The sequence below is a fragment of the Nannospalax galili genome, unplaced genomic scaffold (genome assembly GCF_000622305.1).
Source record: "Nannospalax galili isolate Female #2095 unplaced genomic scaffold, S.galili_v1.0 scaffold134, whole genome shotgun sequence".
NCBI classification, from domain to species: Eukaryota; Metazoa; Chordata; class Mammalia; order Rodentia; family Spalacidae; genus Nannospalax; species Nannospalax galili.
In genome coordinates this window covers 667,993-690,399 of record NW_008335593.1, presented here as the reverse complement: position 1 = coordinate 690,399, position 22,407 = coordinate 667,993, and the positions used below count along the sequence as shown (strand labels likewise).

The 22,407-nt window shown below is 42.3% G+C and overlaps 1 protein-coding gene across 1 annotated transcript in view; it reads right to left on the bottom strand.

The window, feature by feature from the left end:
- Dlgap2 (DLG associated protein 2) overlaps nt 1–22,407 on the bottom strand; it is an 886,725-nt gene that overhangs the window by 546,171 nt on the left and 318,147 nt on the right. The gene's annotated exons all lie outside the window — the stretch shown is intronic.

The window sequence follows — 22,407 nt, the reverse complement described above, 5'->3', positions numbered from 1 at the left end:
GTGTGAGAGACCAAGCGTCAATGAGTGCTGTGTGCAGGGAGCTGGGGTGGATAACTATGCTTTAAGATGTTGAGTCCATAAAAGAAGCACATCATTAGCATGTGGAGGTGTGATTGATTCAGAAATATCCCACACACTGTACACAGCTAGAAACACACAGTGTGTAGGTGTCTGGGTTTCTCTCAAGACTCAAGCACCAACCATACTGCCAGCATCTGTCCTGCCTTTTTACCTCCTTTGACATCTGCAGTTCTTCACTGATCAGCTTTCCTTTTCCTTCCAGACTCTCCATGTGGGGACATCAGGCATGGGGGGAAGGGAGGAGGTGCTCCTGGCAGCTTGGAGCAAGATAATTCTAGAAAGAGTATGCTTTCTAACACAGAGCAGATTACTGCAGAGGTCTGTTCACATGGTCAAAGGTGTTTAAAGTTCAGTAGTCTACACTGACTGAATCCTTTACAGAATTCAGTCTGATTCACTGATGCACAGAATCCCTCTCTGAAATGGAGAAAAAAATGGGGCACGGTACACGGTTCAGAGGGTAAAAGCACTTGCTGTACAAGTGCAACGACCTGAGTTTGATCCCCAGAACCTTCATAAAAAGCCAGATGTGGCCACACACATCTGTAAACCAGCACTCTTTAGAGAGACAGACGGTGGAGACAGGCGAATCAGTCAGCAGCTTGTGGGCCAGCTAACCTGGAATATGCTGTGCAGTGGCAAGAACAAAAGACACCTGCCTCAAGAAGGTGGAAGGCAAGAACAGGTTCCCAAAAGTTGTCCTCAACTCCACACGTGCACTTACACGTGTGCACACACTCAAAATAAATTTAATAACTTAAAAATTAAAAACCTGCCAAATTAGTCTTTAAATAAAAATGATACTGTTTTAGAAGACAAAAAGCACATTTGAAGTCATTAATGTCTGTTTGATAAAATGAGAGAGAACTAAAGCTTATCCTAAAAAAGTACAATGGCCTCAAGAAACATCACAGTCTGTCTGTGAAAGGTCTGTCAGCTGTTATGGTAGAGACTGATGTGCACTCCGGTGGTTCAGTCTTCCCAAAGAGCCCTGTTACAATGCAGCACTTCTCTGCCTTTCCACTTTAACTTTAAATATATTGAAGTGATTTGGTTAAAGTAAAACAGTACTCATTACTCACAGACACTTAGTGCTGAATAACTGCTGCGCATACAGGCGAGGATTAAACTTAGTGAAAGAGCCACCCAGATGCCTGCTTCTCTGGCAGATGTCTGACTGTGCTGTGACCTAAACCTGTCCCTGCATTTACTCCCAGTAACACCCTCTGACTTGGGTCACAAATTTCACCAAAGCTGGCACATTCCTGTTGTTCTGGGACATTATACAGTCCTGTGATCTGTCTTAGGTGAGTGGTGTGGGTGATAAGTGATTATGGATAAGAAAGTACTTGTTGCTAGGTAAAGTATGATTCATAAGGCTGCGTAAAGTCCAACTGACTCGTCCTATTGTGTGAATAGATTTAGAGGTAATAATATTCTTTTTTGATACTGAACTCCTGTAGAATGACAGACCTGAGCTCTGGGGATGAAATTATGAATGAAGCAGTCAATATCCACTTGGAAACTGAGAAGCCAATGGCAGCCTCTCTCTGGATGTGCTCAGTCCTTCACAGAGCGTAAGCCCTCCCTACCATTTATTTCAGGAACTTGCACAGCCAGTGATTACCTAGATGCGGAGGCAATAACAAGCCTCTTTATTGACACGCTGGAAAGGGGCCAGATGTGGCAGTTCTACTTAAAGATGTATCTTTTCACAAAGAAGAGCAAACACAAAATGAAACATGTCAAGGAGCGTGGCAAGAAGCATGTGGGGAAGGACTACACGAAGCACACCTCGCCTTCTCCACTGATGTTCACAGTGAGGCTGGTCACCAGCTATACAACCAGCTACAGAGTTTCCCACTGTGAAAATACAGTGGCTTGGTGCTTGGGGTCCTTGTACTCCAAAGCATGTTTCATCCAAAGCCTCAGCAATTCCCATGACACTTCCAAACCATCTCCTCCCACAAAACAGAGGAAAGCTCCTCAGTCAGCACTGAATTAGTGCTTTGGAAGGGGCTTTGGTTATAAAGACAAACACTTCCCAGCAGGCAGCCAGCCCAGCACCTCTTCCTTCTCTTCCATCCTATTCAATGCAGCTTAGAAGAGCTCAGAACATTTCACTGCACTCAGCTTTACAAAGGAAGCCCTCTCTGTAGGCTTTCTCTCTTCTCTCTCTCTCTCTCTCTCTCTCTCTCTCTCTCTCTCCCCCTCTCTCTCGCCTGTGAAACATAGGTTTAATAACCTGAGGTCTCTAGATTTACTCATTCTCAGAGGATCACACAACCCACAGCCCAGGTGCCACATCCTTGATGGAATAAAAGGAGAGTCAGCCAAAACAGCTCTTGCATTACACATTTCTCCTATATTCAGTGATTATCAGAATAATGGTTAATTGAAGACTAAACTTATTTCTTAGAATGACAATGCTTTGCAAGACCATCTCTCCCAAACCCTCCATGCAGAGAGGATGTTCCCTTGGATTGCAGTAATGCTAGTCTCCTGGCTACCATCACTGTCTATCAAGAGATGAGTATTTTACTTATGAAAGCAGAACAACCTAGGGCTGTGAGACAGGGCAATGGAAAAAAAAAAATGCTGCAAAGTACCGAGAGGTAAGCAGCTGTCAGGTTAGCTGTACCAGTGCTAATCAGCTAGGTATCATCTCCCAGAGGCCACAGCACTAGTGAAGTATACATCCAAGACACAAAAAGTAAGAAATGAGTCATCCTTGACTTACCGAGGCAAGACTCCTGCTGCACGGTTTGCAGCATCCAAATGCAAAGTGCAGGCGTCTCCTTAGCAGACAGGGAGCCCTGCACGCAGGGCCCCGTCAACCTCGCTGCAAAGGAAGGAGGTCAGGATGACCAAGTAAGTGGTCACAGCTCCAGTCAGCCACAGCTTGGAGTAGACTGCCACAGCACTCTGCAAAACAGGCACACTGCAGCACAGTGGCAGGCATAGGATCTGGGATTGCGATGCATGTCCCATATATTCAAGCATAATAGAAAACATGGATCTGGAGTGGATTCCATGTGGATGTGGGGGCTGCCTGGCACGGAACGGAAAAGGCAGGCTCTTTGCTCCTAACAGAATTAGCCATGGAGATGGACGCCTTGATTAGTGTGCAGTGTTATCCCCAGGGACATCAATTACAGGGAGCAGGTGCTCTGTCTCCTGCTCTTTCAGATAAATCCCTATAATCTCATTTCACAAATGATCCCTATTTAGACAGGAGCCACCTATTGTGATGATATCATTTGCTCTAGTAGCCATAAATGGGCAACTTCCTAGGGAGCGTCACAGCACTGACGACACAGATCTTCATAAAAGTGAGTGGGCAGGGTGCTCGGAGAAGACCGTCCACACGAGCAGCTCCTGCTAACAATGCTACGCGCTTCCCAGTGCCTGAAAAGTTGCAGAAGAAGAGGAAAGCCCTTCACTTCAACTATTCAGTATGCTGACGGAGACAAGAGCCAACTCCAGGCAGATGTGGGGGACGCTAGAGCAGTTTGGAGTTTTCTGACATGTACAGTCTTATACCTGCCCCACTGGAAGGTGTCCTGGTGGAAAATAACATTATCTATTCACAGTGAGTGTCTTGGACCTTTACTCATTGCTGTTCTTTAAGGAACAGAAGCTCCACCCCAGGCTGCAAACACTTTATACCACAAGATTCACAGCTGGACGGAGGGATGTAAGCTGGGAAAATAAGGAGAGCCCTCCATGGTTGATGGGTACCCAAAGGGTCACTATGCCTAAAATCTTCTAGAAAAGCAGCTTTCCCTAAAAGCACATGTGGAATAACCAAAGAGCTGGGATTTATTTATGTATGTGTTTTAGAATCCTCAACCTTAGGTCTACAGAGAAGGCGGCTGGTGAAAACCAAGGACAAGAAAAAGGCTACTGAGGCCCAACCACTGTGCTAACAGTACAGAAGGTATTCTGGAATAGCTTTCTAGTAAAACCTAAAATCTTCCCTAGCCTGCTCCAGTGGCCCAAATAGCTCACTTGGAAAGGAAGGAATTCCACCAAACAGCTTACTATTCAGAAAAAAAAAAAAAAAAAAAAAGCCTATACAGGGGGCATCAGGTTTATAGACTAAACTAGACTAGCATCTCCTGAAAAAGTACTTTGTGATTCAATTGTTCATGCTGCAAAGCTGCAGTGTGGTATTAGTTTGAGTGGGTTTGCTTTTGGCTTTACTAGGAGGAAGAGTTGAGGTCACTTAGTGCATAGAAGTGCCCACGAGCTGGCGCTAAAATCACCTACAGCTCACAGAAGCCTGCTTTTATTATTCAAGATGAAAACAGCACACTACTCCAGACTTCCCTCAGTCTGCCTCACCAACAGGACAGGTTACTGGAAGGAAAGGCTATGTGCTTCATCTCAGAGGATACTGAAGATCCCTCTCAGAAAAACAGGCTGCCTGCTAGGATATGATGAATTTGGAATGTCCCTAAACAAGGGCATTTTCATGTCCACTATGGTGGGTTGGATGCCTTAGTCCCCAAATTTATATCTATCTGGACCCTCAGAATGTGATATTATCTGGGAATAGGTCTTTTCAGACATAAATAAGGATCTTGAGATGAGATCATTCTGGAATTAGGGAAGACCCTAAATCCATGGATAGGCATTCTTACGACATGTCTGGGACCCTGAAACCAGGTTGGCTGGATTAATAGGTCCAAAGCCAAAGAATGACAGGATCTCTAACCACCACCAGGTGCTGGAAAGATGCTAAGGATAAACCCTTAGACCCTTCAGAAGCAGCTCCCCCGCCTACCCCACCCCCCACCCGCAGCCTGCATTTCAAATACAAACTCTTGGTCACCCAGTCTATATTCCACTACAGGCTCTAGAGCATTACAGAGTGATAACACAGGGAAACTCCTCAAGCTGGATTCATGTCTGAGATCCTATGTTTTGTTCACCCCATGTCGTGGCAGTGGTTCCTTGCAGTCCAGATGTCTCCTGATTGTTTGAAGCCCACAGGACTGGAAACCCCAGTTGTTGAAATCACTACTCAAAGTCCAAAGAAAATGACAATTAGTGCTAGGACCCAATGATCCCCACTTCCTGCCTACTGATGGCATAGTTTTCCACCTTAAAAGATGGAAACACCCCCTAGTGTTTCGTCATTGTCCAGAATTCACAAGTATGGAACCTACTAACCACAGGGGGGAGACATCCCAGATAACGATAAAATGGGAGGGGGTATCTTACAAAATGATGAAATTGAAGGGTGGGGCCTGAGGCAATGATAAAATGGGAGTGCTGCCAGAAGTAAGGATGACACAGGAGGGCAGGGTCTGGGTAAGGACAACACTGGAGGGAGGGATCTGGGGCAAAAATGACACTGTAGGGTGAGGTTTTGGTCAGGAAACATGCCATTTTGCTGGTCTCACACTCAACAGGTATCTATCAAGTGGTGGGGACCAGAGCAAACCTGGTGAGGGCAGGAAGTTGACATCCAAGCAGGGAGAGGAAGAGGACTAGGCAGTAGAACAAGCTTGCATTTAGGGCTCCCCAGGGCTGTGTGATTTGCTCATCTGCCTCTGGACACACTTCAGACAGGCACTTGAATCTCAAGTCACAGAGGAAGAGACTGAAATGCAACCGATCCATCTGAATCAGAAGTGGTTCTAGATCTCATACTCCTACCCAGCACACAGTCAAACCCTACACAGGAAACAGGCCAGAGTGACCAGAACCACACAGGTACCAATTGAGTGACACTAGCAAGAGGGAGCAGGGAACCCGTGTGACCAGTGCAGCTTCTCTAGAAAACTGGCATATGCAGGAGCAAGCACACCTGAGAGTGTTGCACTGCTGGAGTTGGGGTGCTGTGGAACATGGAGCCAGGTGGGTGGGTGCTCACTGACAGGGATATATGGTGGGGAGCCCTGGAGCCCCTTGGCTTGTTCTTGGAACAGAAGCTCTGCCTGCATCATCTTTTTTAAAAGAAATTATCTTGGGGCTGGAGAGATGGCTCAGCAGTTAAGAGCCCTGACTGCTCTTGCAGAGAACTTGGGTTCGAGTCCCAGCACCCACATGGCGGCTATGAACCACCCTTAACTCCAGTTCCAGGGGAATCCGAAGCCCTCTTCTGAATTCTGCAGCACTGCACGACATGGGTGCACTACACACATGCAGGCAATACACTCGTACACATAAAATAAAAATAATGAAATAAAAAATAATTTTAAAAAAAGATATTATCTTTTTCTCCTGACATCTAGTCCATAGGCTGCCCTGAAATGCTAAACAAAGGTTTGCAGGATGTTAGCTACACTTTAAAATGGGAGTTTTTCACAAGGTCTTTTGAGGCTGATATGTGTGTTTTGTCATCATGAGAAACTGACACTCAAAGCTGTTAAGCAATCTGCAAAGAGCCACATTAGGTATGTTTCTTGATTTCTAAACCAGTGATCTGAGATATCTAGGTATCACTGAGGAGTAGATTTTAGACCATCTCTCTTAGATATGACCCAAAGAACTCCAGTGTAATTTACTCATCAACAATCAATTAATAGTTTGCTGGACAACTGTGAACTTTGGTGTTAGCTAACTGTAATAAGCCAGTCTGATGACCCAACTCAATTTTCTCTTTGCAACATGACTATCATTACAGAAATACTTCCAGGTGGTTGTGTCTTCACCCAAGGCTGGTTTGGAAAGCACTACTCAGAGTGCACAAAGCTACTGTCAGGATTGCACTGAATGGATTTTATTGCTCAGAGTGAATTCTGGAACTTGGTGCCCAATGGTGCCTCCTATCCTAATGCAGACTGCTGGGGCCACACTGCCCTTCATTTATCAGGAATTCAGTTTCTTACAGTTCAACACAAGTGATGAACTCCTTGTAAAGCAACCACATTAACCTCTGAGTCCCCAGAAGAAGGGTTTAAGCAAAATGCAAAAACAGTACTCGTCAATTAGGTCAAGAACTCAACAGTACCCAACTGTCCCTGTGTATGACAACTCAGTACAATCATCATTTAGAAACAGAGCAATTCTGGATGGAACACCTATCCTGAGAACTGCAGAGTTCCCTGAAGCTCACTATCAATAGATCTTCTCATAGCCACAGATTCATGCAGAACCACAAGGAAAGGAAACACGTGCTCATGTTTTATGCAACCCTGTGTCTGGTTTCTAATCCGGAATGAAGGATTTATGGGCTAGTAAACAAGAGAGCCAGAATGTCAACACCATTCTGATTTCTTCAGCCTTAAACATCAAAGCCTAAACAAGTGCTTTGTTTTGCTACATTAAATTAAAGATTATCTGCCTTTTGTTTTCCTGGCAACACATTTTAACCTCTCCTATTGGTATCAATGAACATAGTCACAATTTTCAAAGATGAAAGGCCACAGGCTGCCTGCAAATAAATCTTACTCAGAGCAAATCGCCCCAGAGGCTCTGGTTTGCCTGATCCCTGTTTACATCACCAGAAAGACAGTGCTGATGTTCAGGAGAGATTGCGAATCTTCTTTCAGAGATAGACATGAGAAATCAAGAGACTGCACCAGCAGTAAATTACAGACAATAAATCAGCTACACAGTTCTTGGGGGTAATGCCATTTATATCTATATAAGGAGAGACTAATTATGCAATTAAGATTTTTGATTCTGTTTACATATAATAAAAAGAATTATAATAATGTAGTGAATTTGAAAATACACACTGCATTTTGGTTAATATGAACTGCATTATGCCAATTTTTACCTGTGGTTATTTGAGAGTGTGCATTTCAATATTTTTGTGGTTTGTGATAGACTATGTTAAGAGCAATGACTAAATACAATTTATCACAAATTAATGCATATATAAGAGAGTTATGAATGTCCAAGTGTCAAAATTATCCTCACTGTGAGAAATTTTATAAGTTTTACACACAAAACCTCACAATAATAACTCTGTGGCTCCAAGGTATTTTTCTCAGTAAAATGGGTATCTTAGGGTAAGATTTGTCAACCTGAGAATGTAGAGTCACAAATTCTCAGGTCTTCCAAACCTTGTCTCTCTGAAGCTTCTTCAAGAGTATTCATAGTTTTGATTCATAAGAAAATGAAGGCAGAAAGTCAAATGGGAGTTAGCATTATCGTAGCTACCTACCAGGTACTCTTGGAAAGCTAAGGGCATATCCACATTACTCCACCTCTGACATGGGGAGCATTATTCTTCTACGAAGGGAAAAATGGAGTCCTATGAAAATTATGTCACTTGAGGAGTTACTGTCTGGCAAGGTAAAATTTCACACCTAACTCAACCAGGCTAGAAGATGACAGGCTCAGGCACAGTAGACATGGGATTCCCCAGGCAGGTCAATCAGATCCCACCTAATTTAACCTGGGTTTGGGCTTTAAGACACATGATCTGAACATGAGGTTTGGGATCTCGTTGGTTTAGCGAAGATGCAAACCTTCTGTAATTACTATATAGTCCAACAAGAACAAGAATGACTCCTTGAAAACAAAACAAAACAAAAAAACCAAAAAACAAACAAGCAACAACAACAAAAAACCCTAAAACTAAGACAAAATAGGGAAACTGGAAAGAATAATGAGAAGCTGACGCACACTAAGACAAACACCAAGTTACAGGTACTGAGTCCTTAACTACATGACCAGATCAGTTAAGGAAATGAAAAGTCGGCACTCAAGTACCTAAAAAAACATAGGAGACACGAAGGCTCTGCCATGAGAGGTACAGTCAAGGCATCCAGTCCCCTTACAGAATTATCCCATTCAGAACATTTGTGTCACTGTATCAAAGCTGTAATTAGGAACATTATGGACAGGTAATTGTGCATATTTTCTACTATTATTCAGAATTATCTTGGGCAGGTATATAACAGACAGCAACCCTGGCATGCTTCCTTTGTCCTGGGGCAGGCTAACCTCACAGATTTAATGCAAAGGCACCAACACCCATGCTGCTTCAAGGATGAATACTTCCTGCGTTTCATACACCAGAGCTTGCCAAGATGACTACATGGCACTGTATCAAACACTCTTTTCTACAGACAAATAGGCAATGCTTCACCTTTTATCTGAAGACCAAAAAGTCCAGGTCCACAGAGACAATGTTTACCTAAATCCATGCAACACAAGTCAGGATCCACACTGTTATTTGTCAAACCCAGAGCCCTCTCTCCAGCTGAGCTTCCTCCATGGCATGAGCTGCTGCTTGCTCTCAGCATGGGAACCTATAGGAGTACAGACCTGTGGAGTTTCAGGGCAGGGACTGCAACTTTGAGACCTGCTTGGGGGCTGGCAGGAAGGTAGCCAACCAGGATTGTACAGCCAAAGGGCTATACATAAACATTTAGCATTGGGAATGAGAAAGACCACATTAATATTTTTGAGGGAAATATCTTTCAATGGGAACTGTAATTAAATAACCCATGTGTAAATCTCCTTTAAGTCATAAGGACAGGATTTAAGAACAAAACCATGTTATTCAATCCAAACATCAAGCCAGATACTGTCCTACAACCTCCACAGGTAGAAAACCTGGATTATTTATCACACAGATATCTAGACTAGGAAGGGGGTGAGAAAGCACTGGACAGTTCCAAATCACTGTCCTGACTTTAGGAGAAAATATAAACCAATTTGCCTTTCAATGAGTTGAAGATAAAGTCATTAATGAACTCATCTCCTTTATCTTTCTTAAAATGCATTTTGTTATGTTACACATGCTGTGAGCATCCAATTTTACCAAAATTTCTATTACATAGTGTTGATTTTTAGCACAATACTTTTGTAAAAGTGGATACTTGTAAGTATCTGAAATGTGCATCACAACACAAGTAACTTTTTCTGAGTATATGCCCTCAACATTTGTTGCTATAGGACCAACTTATATTAAATTTGGTATGTGTAATTATTGTTTAGTGGAGAGAAAATATTTTGTGTGCCATTGGGTAAGAAGGCTGTTATTATTTTGTTCTGGTCATTATTATAAGGCAAATAGAAAGCACTGATGAAAACATTTGATAATTTAAAAGTCTTTCTAGGTAAGTTCTGGTTTTACTTTGTAACTTGGTTATTTGGGAGTAGCTTACTCTCAGTTTCTAGAAAAAGTTTTCAACCTTGACCAGTACAGTAGCAGTGCACCAACAATGTGGGTACTGCAAATAAAAATATTCCAAATGATTTTCATTTCTTCTGAGAATACTGACTTTTTAAGTTGAGCATCTGGGTATTATGTGATCATTTCAGTTACAAATAAGTAGAGAGGGATAACAAATGGTAAAGAATCCTGTGGAACATATAAAATCTTACAGAAAAAAAGATAAGCTAATCTCTTGAGTTATAATATCTTAATTATGACTTTATGTTTATATGATAACCAAACAAACCTGTAAATCTTCATAGTAGTAGCTAACTAAATCTAAGGCATTTTTGGTTGAAAACAAAGATTCACTCATTTAATATAGATATTAAAGTAGTGAAACTTCCTAAAAACTCTTTGGCTTGAATACATAATTTAATGTTTGTGCCTGGATCTGAGTGTGTGAACATGTTTTAATGTGTGTGTGCACCAGCTAGCAAAACAAAAACCACACGAGTAAGGGAACTTTCCAAGAAACACTTAAGGCCGCCCCTGTCTTGAGCTCCAGTTTCAGCACTTTGGTGTGGTCAGCTCCCACTAGTCGTTAGTATTACCCTATGGGGAAGCAAGTGTCAGGCCCAAGTTGCATGCAGAGAGCCAGAGCTCTTCCCACAGAAAGATCCCAACAAAAGTTGAATTCTTTGGAAGAACCAGTAGCAATAAAATAATTTCAGAACAAGTTTCTATAAATAGGACAGGAACCCCCTCTATTAGGAAAGGAAAATGATGGTAATAAAGTGAGATATTAAAGTTTGGGTTCTTAAATATTATAATGATTTTTTTGCTGCTTGCTACTCTGCTACAGCTACCTTCTTGGTTGCTATGGAAACATTCTGCTAGTACCCAATATGTCAGACAGGGAGACTACAGCCCTTGACAATTAAATCCAGGAATTATCCTGTTTGCTGATACCATGCACAGTCACTAAATTCCTTATGGTTTTCAAATCTCTGTTTAGTAATTTTCCAAGGCAAAGCCATCATTCTGAGTTCCTCTCTCCATAAGTTACATAAAGGTCTTCAATTTCCTATATTTTAGCATGAGTGCCCTCAAAGGCTCTGGGCTGGATGGGACCAGGACAAGGTTTCATGGCCCTCATCCTGCCAGAGTCTTCCTCTGGGGAGCTTGGCTCATCCCACACTCCTTTTTCCTAAGTTCATGACTCACATTGAGAACGTAGGGAACATTTCATTGCCCATTACCCCAAACTTCAGTTCACAGCAGTTTTATGGAGAAGCATTTACAAATTAGAAACCAGAGGGAAGCAAAAATTAATAATTTTCCCAGATGAATCAGCTGGTGGGCAGTGAGACATGGTTCCAAATCCAATCCAGTGCAAAGTGCTCTACAGTTGCCATTCCTGTCACGATTCTTTTGAGGAACCCCAAATTACAAAGCACACTGTCACTTTACCATTGAAAAAGTATAAATAGAGTAATGCATGGTACAAGCATTTCCTTGTGTTTGTAAATGTATATGCAAATTAACTGAAGTGTAGGTGTGAACATCAGATACCTTTACAATGATAAGAAGTGTTAGGAAATTTGTTAACTAAGACCACATTTAAATTTATTTTAATAGATTCATGCATTTGGGTGGTTGTTGTGTGGTTTTCTGTATAGACAGGCATTTGGGGAAAGAAAATGAGTCTGAATGTTAATTACAACCAGTTCCTGTCTCCTTACAGGCTCTGCTGTTACTCAGTGCTTTTTCAGGCTCTCTCTCAGAAATCTTACAACTCCTCTGGAAGAAGCCTTATAGCAGCATTTATAAACATGCCCAATGCATATAGCAAGTTCCTAAAGAACCCTCCCAGCCTGAGTGTCTTCTCTGGCCTGGGTCCTGTCCTATGACTTCCAGTCACAATGACTTCTTCTACACAATATCTGGACTACATAATTTACAAAAAATAATCACTGTCTTTCCCTATTTCCTTCTCTAAATCTCAGAGCAAACACTGTCCATGTATAGTGCTACACCGCCTTGCATTACAATGACCTGTAAACATTAACTCCCTCTCACTATGTTCTAGGTAGGGGTTGTAGGTTATTTGTCAATATTGATGGCACTTGACATGATTCTTTATGCAAAATAAGTTCTTTGTCTTTGTGAAAATAAAGAGCAAATAAGTGAGTGAGGGAAGGGAAAATAAAGCCTAGAGAAAGGTTCCTTGACTGTAGTGGAGCCACTGAGAGTATGGATTGCAGGTACCACCCTCAAACAAGGTAGCACTGCCTCAGGCAAACGGGGCATGAGCAGACAGGGTTCTCCTTCCACGAGGCCACTGGAAGGAAGAATGTTCTATTCACAAAGCCAGGAGTAAAAGCTCGCTTCCAAGCAGAGTGGAGCCCTCACCCAAGAGGGGATGCCGTGTAGTATCCCATGGAGGCTTGGACTCTACAGAGCACTGGGCATGCCCAGTGTCTATCCTGCCAAATCTTGCCTCTCCTCACAGGCTGCACACAACAGACCTCAACCAGTGTATTAGTCACTTGTCTGTTGCTGTGATAGAAACACTGACCTAAGTAATTTATAGAAGGAATAGTTTATTTGAGCTTACGATTCCAGGGGAATTACAGTCCATCATGGCAGGGAGGCGTGGTGGCTGGAGGTGGCTGGAGCAGGAGCAGCGGAAGCTAAGCTCTCACATCATCACACAGGCACAGGAAGCAAGAGAGCAACTGGAGATCCAGCAAGGCTTAAGAATTCTCTAAGCCTACCCCCAGTGACGTGTTTCCTCCAGGATAGCCACACCTAAAACCTCCCAAAACAGCACCATCATCTGGGGACAAAATGTCTGAATACTTGGAGCCTATGGGGGACATTTTCATTCAAACCATCACAACTGGGAAGCAAGGAAAAACACAGGCTCCATCCATCCCACCACAGGCACCACCCAGTGAAGTCCCCAACAAAAGACTGAGATGGTTCAACACAAACATTCCCTAAGATGCTTTAAGTGATAAGCTGGAAAGAATCTGAGTATCAATAGCTCTGGTTTAAAAAATTATAACATATATGTGGAAACTGCATAACTATTAACTTCATGTAGAGTAAGAACAGGAAGAGTTTGCATTTACAGATGTACAAGTTAGGGATGTTAACACCTTGTTGAAGCTCTACGCACACCATAAACTTCTTTGTTCTCCAAAAATGAATATGTGTGTGTGTGTATTTGTGCACCTTTCTGCATTCTTGTGTGTGCCTATGTTCATGTGGCTGTTTGCAGGTCTGCATTAATTTGTACAGATGTTTGTGCTTGTGTATATGCATCTATGCTTGTAGTCATGTCTGTGTGTGTTTATGGTCATGTGTCTTTTTGCACATGGATCTTCATTCATGTATTTGTTTATGCTTATTATACGACCTTATTTGTGCATGAATGTCTGTAATAATTTATTCATATATTCATGGTCATGTATGTATGTGTACACGAATCTGCATTTATGTGAGCTAAATATCAGCATTCGTGTTTGCATGTGCCTGTGTTTGCATCTGCATTCATATGTACATGTTCAGTGTTCATGGGTATTTGTCTTTTAGAACATGTATGTCTATTAATGTTTCTGTGTCCATGTTCATGCATGTGCCTGCATTTATGAAGGTTATGCTAGTGTTTGTACGTGTGTACCTGTATTCATGTATGTGTTCATTTTTCTATGTGAACATATCTGTATTTTTGTGTCTGTATCTAAGTTTATACCTGTTCCTGCATTCCTGTGGGTTATATTTGTGTTCATGCACATATGGGACTGGGAATATGTTTATGCATTCATGTGTGTCAGTGTTCATATATTTTTTCTGTTTGTGCACACATCTGTGTTCCTGAACTCATGTTTATATATGTGTCTCTGTGCACACATGCTTGCATTTATGTGTTTGTGTTCATGGTCATGTATGTGTCAGTGTGCACATTTCTGTGTTTTCATGTGTGTGCATGTGTTCATTTTTTCTATCTTAAATCCTACAAAATACTTCTTGTAGTTATTTTGCAGTGGTAGAATACAGAATGAGAAACCATATTCCTTTTCTGCATATCCTATCTTTATTAAATAAAAGGTATTTGTATATCCAGAAAGAGAAATACAAAAATTTCATTTTTACAAAGGAAGAATCAGTTTTAACTTCATGAAGAACTAAGAATATTGTTTAGAAAAAGACATTCAAGCAGCACTTGCTGACCAGACATCATATGCTGAGAAGCTTCAGTTGTGGGAAGCACAGGACATTGAAGTCATTAAAACCATACACACAGAAGAGCACTTTGTATTCAACACTTAAATTTTCAATACTTCTCACAGTTTTATTAGAAATTGTTTTGTACACATAATTTATCTATGAGAAATGTGAAGACATCTGGAATAAAAACAGGAAGATACCTAGTCTCTACCCAATAGGGTGCCTCATGAGCAATCTTCTAAAAGGTTAGTATAGACATCCTCCTCAAAATCTTCAACCTAAAAATATTTTAAAATATATTTCATGAAAATTCATCTCACAGTAGGAGGTAGCTTGTCAATGTCAGACCCACAACTTTATCAGTCTCTTATCAATGCTGTTTGGATGTTCTGTAACTCACACTTTCTGAAAATTCAGTTCCAATTGTGACTGGAACAGTAAAATTATTGCTGTTTTCCTACCCCTTTAGTCTGCTCATGTAGTTTTAAATATAGTTGTGAAAATCACTTAGTCATATTTATAGACACATTGAATTTTAAAGTCAGAGAGTCCCCGAGAGAATATCTAACAAGTTTCTCATTTTATAGAGAAGAGACACATGAGGAGGAAAAAGTTATTCAAGGATCTCCCATTCCTGTGACAGAACTGTCAGCAAAGCAGAGACACGTGGTGCCTTCTCCAGACCCAGGGTCATGTGGGCTCTTCTTCCTGCCAGACAGCACCTCAGTTCCCAAGTGAAGGCACTGGCTGTGTTCACTGTATCCAAGTTGCACATCCTGTTAAGTCAGCACATATTCATTACTGTGTCCCAATACCTGGAATCATAGTGGGTAGAAGAGGCAGGAGGCTGTCTGAGATCATAGGAGTACCCTAGGAGACACAGATGTCTTCATAGTCTTTGAAAAAGCTCTGTTAACACTGCCTGTTCACACAATGGCAAGTGGCAAGGGCATAGGTACCATCGCCAGGACAGAAGTCACCGGCTCTACAGGTAGCACCAGGATCCAATCCTACTTTGTGTATTTAGCTTTGTAGCTAAAATCATTGCATAGTCTAAAACAAGCAGAAAGCATGTGAGACAAAACTAGTTGAACCCCAATCTCACACCATATGTAAAGATCCATTTAAAAAGGCATTTAGGCCTCAGTGTAAGAGCTAAATCTACTGAACTCTTAGAACATAGCACAAGACCTGTTCCTTGTAGACAGAGGTTAAGCAGGGGGTTTCTGAGATGACATGTCAAGCAATAAGGACAAAAAACAAAAACAAGTGAATTGGACTTTATCAAATTCAAAATTCTTATACTGCAAAAACATCATCAAGAAAGCAAAAGGAAAAGCCAAATCATGGGAAAAATCATTGAAAACCCTATGACTAATTAAGGACTTATATGCAGAATATTTAAGTACATACAACTAAATAACATAAGCTAATCATTTTCAAATGGATAATATTTTAAGTCATTTCTTCAGAGACAACACACCAATCTCCAATAAGTACATGAGAAGACGGTTAATATAAGTAGTCATTATAGAGATGCAAACTGAAGCTATCTCACTCTCTCTAGGGTGCCTATAATAAAAGATATACACTAACCAGTGTCAGTAGGAAGTAAAAAAGAATCCAACTCCATCCACTGTCGACATGAATAAGAACAGGGTAACTGCTCTGAAAGCACTTGGAGATTGTTCACTGTAGTAGACTTGCACTGTGGCCCCCCAAATTCCTCTCCTTGTTGTGCATCTGAGAGAAATGAAGTCATGTAAAGGGATGCTCGGAGCAGCATTGTGGGCAAGAGAGAAGTAACTGAACAAAAAATATCCATTGGCAGAAGGGTGAGTAAATAAAACATGGTATAGTCATACCTGAAAACTAGCTGGAACCAGCAAGGGTGAATATGTTCTAAATACAAATGAACTTTGCAAATTTTGCTTAGTAAAAGTCAGATCCCAAGACCATGTGTTCCAGGGCTCCTCCAGTGAAGTGCCTCTGTGGATGCAGGAAGTAGATTTTCCTGCCAGAGCTATCGGGACAGGGGAGCCACAGGGATTGCTAATGGATTTCAGGTTTCTTTGGGGATGTCATTAGATAGTACAGATGACAATACAACTTTGTAAATATACTAAAACTGTTGAATTTGATTTCTAAATTGAGTGAAGTTTATGTATGTGAATTGTATCTCAAAGAAGCTGTTTTCCCCCCAAAGATTATGTTTTTACTTTGATAGAGTCAAAAAGAAGATACATTCTAGGTGTCTGTATACATTTACCTGCACTTACTATGGATGAGGCCATGACCCAGGGGGCTGGGTAGAAACACATGAGAACATGAGATGAACTCTACATTTAGCAGAAAGCTTAGCAAACCATATTCCTCATTCTGCAAGCATTCTGTGAACAAGATAGAGATTACACTGTATTTCTCATGTGTCAGATGGCTTTAGGCTACTCATAGCTTGCAAGCAGTGATAGCAAACAGAGTTGGGTCACTTTTAATTCACCTACAGGCACTCACACATCTCAGCAGCCTCTCCAGGCTATTGAGACCGAGAACAAACATATACATGTAAGAATGCATCAATACCACCCGTATCTCATGTCTACTATCACTTAGGCCCTCTTATTCTTCTCTTCCTCCAGCAGGAAGAGCTTGCCTCACTCATTCTCCACTGTGCTTCCACATCTGTAAAATCACACATGTAGCTGGTGGTGGGTAGGAGGATTTAGGTCATAAACTCAAAAGAACAAACCAAGCTGGAGGCTATGTAAAACATGCATCTTGGTAAGACACACTCTTCACGGAAAACTCACAAAAGAAATGTCTCTGCAATGTTCAGACTCTAGCATGCTGCATCTGAAATCGTGTTTAAGGTGAACAAAATGACAGCAGTAGGGAAATAAAGGTAACTAAACTCATATTATGCTTCAAAAACAATGTTTCTTTTAATAACAGCCTGGCTTTATTTTACTTACCACTAATGTGCTGCTGAATGGACAGCATTTCACTGCTGTGCTGCTTTTCAGGATTCTTTTTAATAGAAAATCTCCAACAAGTTTGAATAGCACATTCCTAGCACTCTTCTACCCACTCCTTCTTTTATCAGCTAACACTCAAAACATTAACTTCTTCTTCTCACATTGAAATAACTGGGCCCCAAGCCCTGTAAAGTCTGGGTTTTAGATGACAAGTCTGGGCTTAGCATGCAGCCCTGTAGACATCCCAGCCACTGCAGGTGCCCTTCTGAGGAGAGTGCTTCACTCTTTTTGCAGCAAGTGTTTATGGAATACTCTGCTTTTAAGTACTTTTATTACATTATTTACTTATGTTGGGGGGGACCACATGCTTGCCATAGTGCATATGAGGCAACAACTAGAGGGCAACTTGCAGGAGTCAGTTCTCTCCTTCTACCGTGTAGGTCCTGGTAATAGAACTCAGATTGTTAGGTTTGGCAGCAAGCACTTTTGCCCACTGAGCCATCACAATGGACCCACTGAACACTTTCTATATGTGTGGCACTCTTCTAGACACCCATATTCAAATGTGAAAACACACACACACACACACACACACACGGAGAGACCTCTGAAGAAGGGCATTTGGAAAAGTGACTCTCAGAAGCAAAGGGCAGGTGGTTGCCAGGGGCAGAGTGGGGATAGACGATGTCTTTCAAGAGCACAAAGGCTTCTGTCAGTAGGAGTACATTCAGGAAATTGGCTGTGAAATGGCATCATGGTTCACATTCATTATTGTATGTTTGAACATTGTCGAGAGAGTAAATCTCATCACATAAAAACAGTAAATATGTGAGCACTGCATGTTGATCTGCATGGCTCAACCAACCAACAGTACATCTGTGTTTCAAAGCACATTGCATACCATAAATATCTACACTTTTCATTTGTTAATTAAAAAGAAATTTGAAATGATGCTTGGTGCAAGCTCAAAGCATGCTAAGCTTTGTGCATACGACTCATGCAATGCTCACTGCTGACCCCCTACATCAGGAACACTGCTATTCCCTTAGAAACAAGGAAGTCAAGGTGCAAAGGAAAAAAACTAGGAAGTGGCCTATGGATATGAACCAGGGAGCTGAGTCCAGGGTTCCAGTTTCCAGTCAGGGAAGCTCAGGGAATGGGCTGAGCTTGGCTGACCCTGTATGTTCTTATCAGGAAATGATAAGTGTGGCAAAAGAGTTCAGAGCTCTCCATCTCCTGCAGTTGTTAGTCTGAAAATCATTATTGGAGACCTGGGTGAAGGTCTTGCAGTTGGGATTGCTAACTATCCAAGCCAATCACACCTCTGAAGGAATATTTGTGAGTATCACTCATGATCACAGCAACTGACAACTCTGCTAAGGCAGACCCTCAGCCACATCATGGCTCTATGTAACTGAGTCATCTCTTCAGGGTTTACACTGTATTTTGTTTTATATTTGCAAACTTGAAATGTAAGCTATGCAATCTAAAAGTCAGTTGAATTTTAAAATATTAATGCTGAATGATTTACTGAAACTACTATATACTAAAATTTTTATTGACAGCATAAAATATAATACCCCTACTAAGTAGCATTGAAATGTCCTAGTAAGTGGTTATTGCATTAACATAAAAACAACAAAATCCCTGCCCTGGAGGCTGATGTCCTAGCTAGGGAAGTAAGCAAAAGCAGTGAGCAATTGTTGATAAAAAATCAACCAGGAAAAAAAAAGTCAAGCAGGAATTAAAGTCAAGGGTAATGTAGCTGCAACAAGACTGGGTCCTTGTGAAGCAGGTGCAGCAAGGACTTGCCAAAAAGGGAGACGTTGTTAAATTCTGAGCTATAGCGACACCTGTGGAAACAGGCAGTCTCAGTGGCTGAGCCTAAAACCCAAGCAGGAAGTGAATAAGACATTCAGCAGGTGCCACCCTAAGTCCCAGGACTCTTAGATGGTTTCGGCTTTCCCAAATGAGAGAGGAGGCACTGGGAAGTTTGGTCCTGAGAATTGTGTGGCATACCATGTCTTTAATGGGTGCTTGAGGTGGTTGCTGGTAGAAAACAGATAGGAAGGTCTTGAAAGGAGAGCAGGATGCTTAGGAGGCAGAGACTGAGAGATCCTGTCGAGAGACAAGCAGCGTGCAGCTTGGCCCACAGCTGGGTGCCATCAGTGCTGGCAGGCAGTACTTAGCCTCTGATATATTTTAAATTAGACCCAGCAGGATTTGCGGGTGGGTAAAGCGTGGGCTCCGTGATGCCCAGCTAACTGTGGCTCAATCACCAATCCTGAAGGGAAGCAGCAGGGAACTGAAAGCAAGTTCTAGTTTGGGACAGCTGAGTAGGGTCTGCCTCCTAAATACCCAGAGGAGTCAGAGAGGAGCTGTGAAAAGAGGAGCTTAGGGTAAGGGCTGGGCAGAGATGAATGACTGGAGTTTAAGTCCTGTCATGGGACACATTTCTCTAGTGACATCTGGAAAGAAGGCAGAAAAGATGATGCTAACATTGAATCCAAGACCATCAGGGAGCTAGACTATCAAGAAATGGCCAGAGAAGAGTGGAACACAGAAGGTTCTGGAGGTCAAGGAGTTTGTAGCTATGCCAAACAGTTGAACAGTAACATAGCCCACAACTAGAATCCATGCTGGGTTTAGCCTAAGTGGTCACTGGTGACACAGAAGGACAGGGACATGGATCATAGCAGCTGGCATGACAGCAGGTCAGGAATGAAAGGGAGGGTTAATAGGGAAAACAGGAGGGAGGCACAGGAAGAGAGCAGGAAAGGTGGGGCTGGAGAGATAGCTCAGTGGCTGAGAGCACTGACTGCTCTTGCAGAGAACTCAGGTTCGATTCCCAACACCCACATGGCTACTAAGAGCTGTCTGTGGCTCAGGTTCCAGGGGATCTGATGCCTTCTTCTGACCTCTGCAAGCACTGCATGATATGGGTGCACTTACATACAGGAAATATACTCATCCACATAAAATAAAAAAGTATTTAAAAAAATAAAAAAGGGCAGTGAAAGTGAGGAAAGCCTCGTTACTATGCTATGATACAGGCCAGGGAAGCATCTGAGATCATTCACAGGTAGCTGACAGGTGATGAATGGACAGTTACTCCATGGTGATGGGCAGGGTCAGCTGGGGCACAGGCAGAGCTGTGAAAAGGCCACCACTGGTGGACGGTCTACCTGATTGCAGCTAGTTTTAAATTTTTATTTATTTTTATTTTATGTATGTGTGCTGGATAGCTTTAGTGGTCAACTTGACACACCTGGGTTGAGGGCGCCTCAGTTAGTGAATTGCCTCCATTGGACTGGCCTGTGGCCATGTCTATGGGATATTTTCTTTATTTTTGAGTGATGTGGGAAGGCCCAACTCATTGTGGGTGGTGCCACCCCTGGGAGGGTTGTTCTGTATTATATAGTAAAGCAGGCTGAACATGGACCGGGGGCAAGCCAGTAAGCAGCGTTCCTCCATAGCCTGTGTTCTAGCTCCTGCCTCCATGTTCCTGCCCTGAATTCCTACCTTGGGCTCCCTGATAAATTGTGACTTGGGAGATGTAAGCTAAATAAACCCTTTTCTCTCAAAGTTGGTATTGGTCAGAGTGGTTTGTTACAGCAATGGAAATCAAACTAGAGTGGTATGTGAATGTTTTGCCTGTATGTAAGTACACCTGTGCATGCAATACCCACGGAAGCCAGCAGAGGGTGGCGGATTCCCTGGAACTGAAGTTACAGATGGTTGTTAGCTGCCATGTGGGTGCTAGGAACTGAGCCTGAGTCCTCTACAAGAGTAGTCAGTGCTCTTGACTGCTGAGCCATTTTTCCAGCCCCCGCTGATGGTTTTTAGTAATACGACAATCAGAATGTATCTGATCTTGAAGGTGAAGCCAGAGAAAGAGAGGGAGACTAACAAGACAGCCTGTCTGGTGGCTCTGGAATCAGGGGCCATAATACTGCATATTGTAATCCCTAAAGGTCAGAGTTCCTAAAGGGTAAATCCTGAATATCAAAGTCCCAGAAACATAAGCCTGGAAAAAAGATTAATGATTAAACAACTTCTATTCAACTGTAAAAAGTATATTTACTCGAGAGACAGAGAACCATAGCAGAGTACTTCCAAGGACTTATGATATAACAGACTTGAACAAACTGAATTTTTGCAAGTCAAACACTCAGACATACTACACACAAGCACAACAGTCATTAGTGGACAAACTACATGCCAAAAATGGCAGGTCCACACTTGAAACGCTGGCCAAATACTTTTGAGAAAATCCATTAAAAACCAGAGTGGATCACACCACAAATGCTGGCACCCAAAGAGCTTATGTCTCCAGAAAGTTTCTTTGTCACAAGGCCATCTCTTCATCTGCTGAGGAACTTTTAATATTTTTACAAACATGCATGATGAGCTCTGCCTAGCGTGAGCCCATCCAATGAGTAACTGGAAACTCACTGTGAGTTAGTTGTCCTATCCCTTCACTGTGAGCTGTGTCCTGTCCCTCACTGTGAGTTGTCCTACCCCTTTTCCATGAGCTGTGCCTCTTCCCCTCTCTGTGAACTATGGTCTCCTCCCCGAACTGTAAGCTGCTCTGTTCCCTCACTTTGAGCTGTATCTTCTCCTCTCACTGTAGGCTATGTATTATCTCTCACTATAAGCTGTCCACTTCCCCCAATGTGAACTGCTTGCCATCTCCTCACTGCGAGCTGTCCTCTCCTCTTACTTTGAAAGCTTTGTCCCCTCCCCTGACTGTGAGCTGTATGCCATTCCCTTATTGTGAGCTGTGTTCCATCCTCCAGTTGCAGGCACTCAGGTAAGGTGCAGTTGAGGTATAGGCTAAGTGAAGACTGGTTTGCCACATGAATGCAGCCATCCAGAGTTTGATGGAACATTGCCTGGGGAGAGTAAAGTCCATAGACCACATCTGTCTGTCTGTCTTTACAGTTTTGCACATTTCGTTCATTCACATGTGTCTGATTGGCAGGTCCTCCAAGAGGACTGCTACTCTTCTCAGAGAGTGAGGGAACTGTTGTCTTGCTCAGG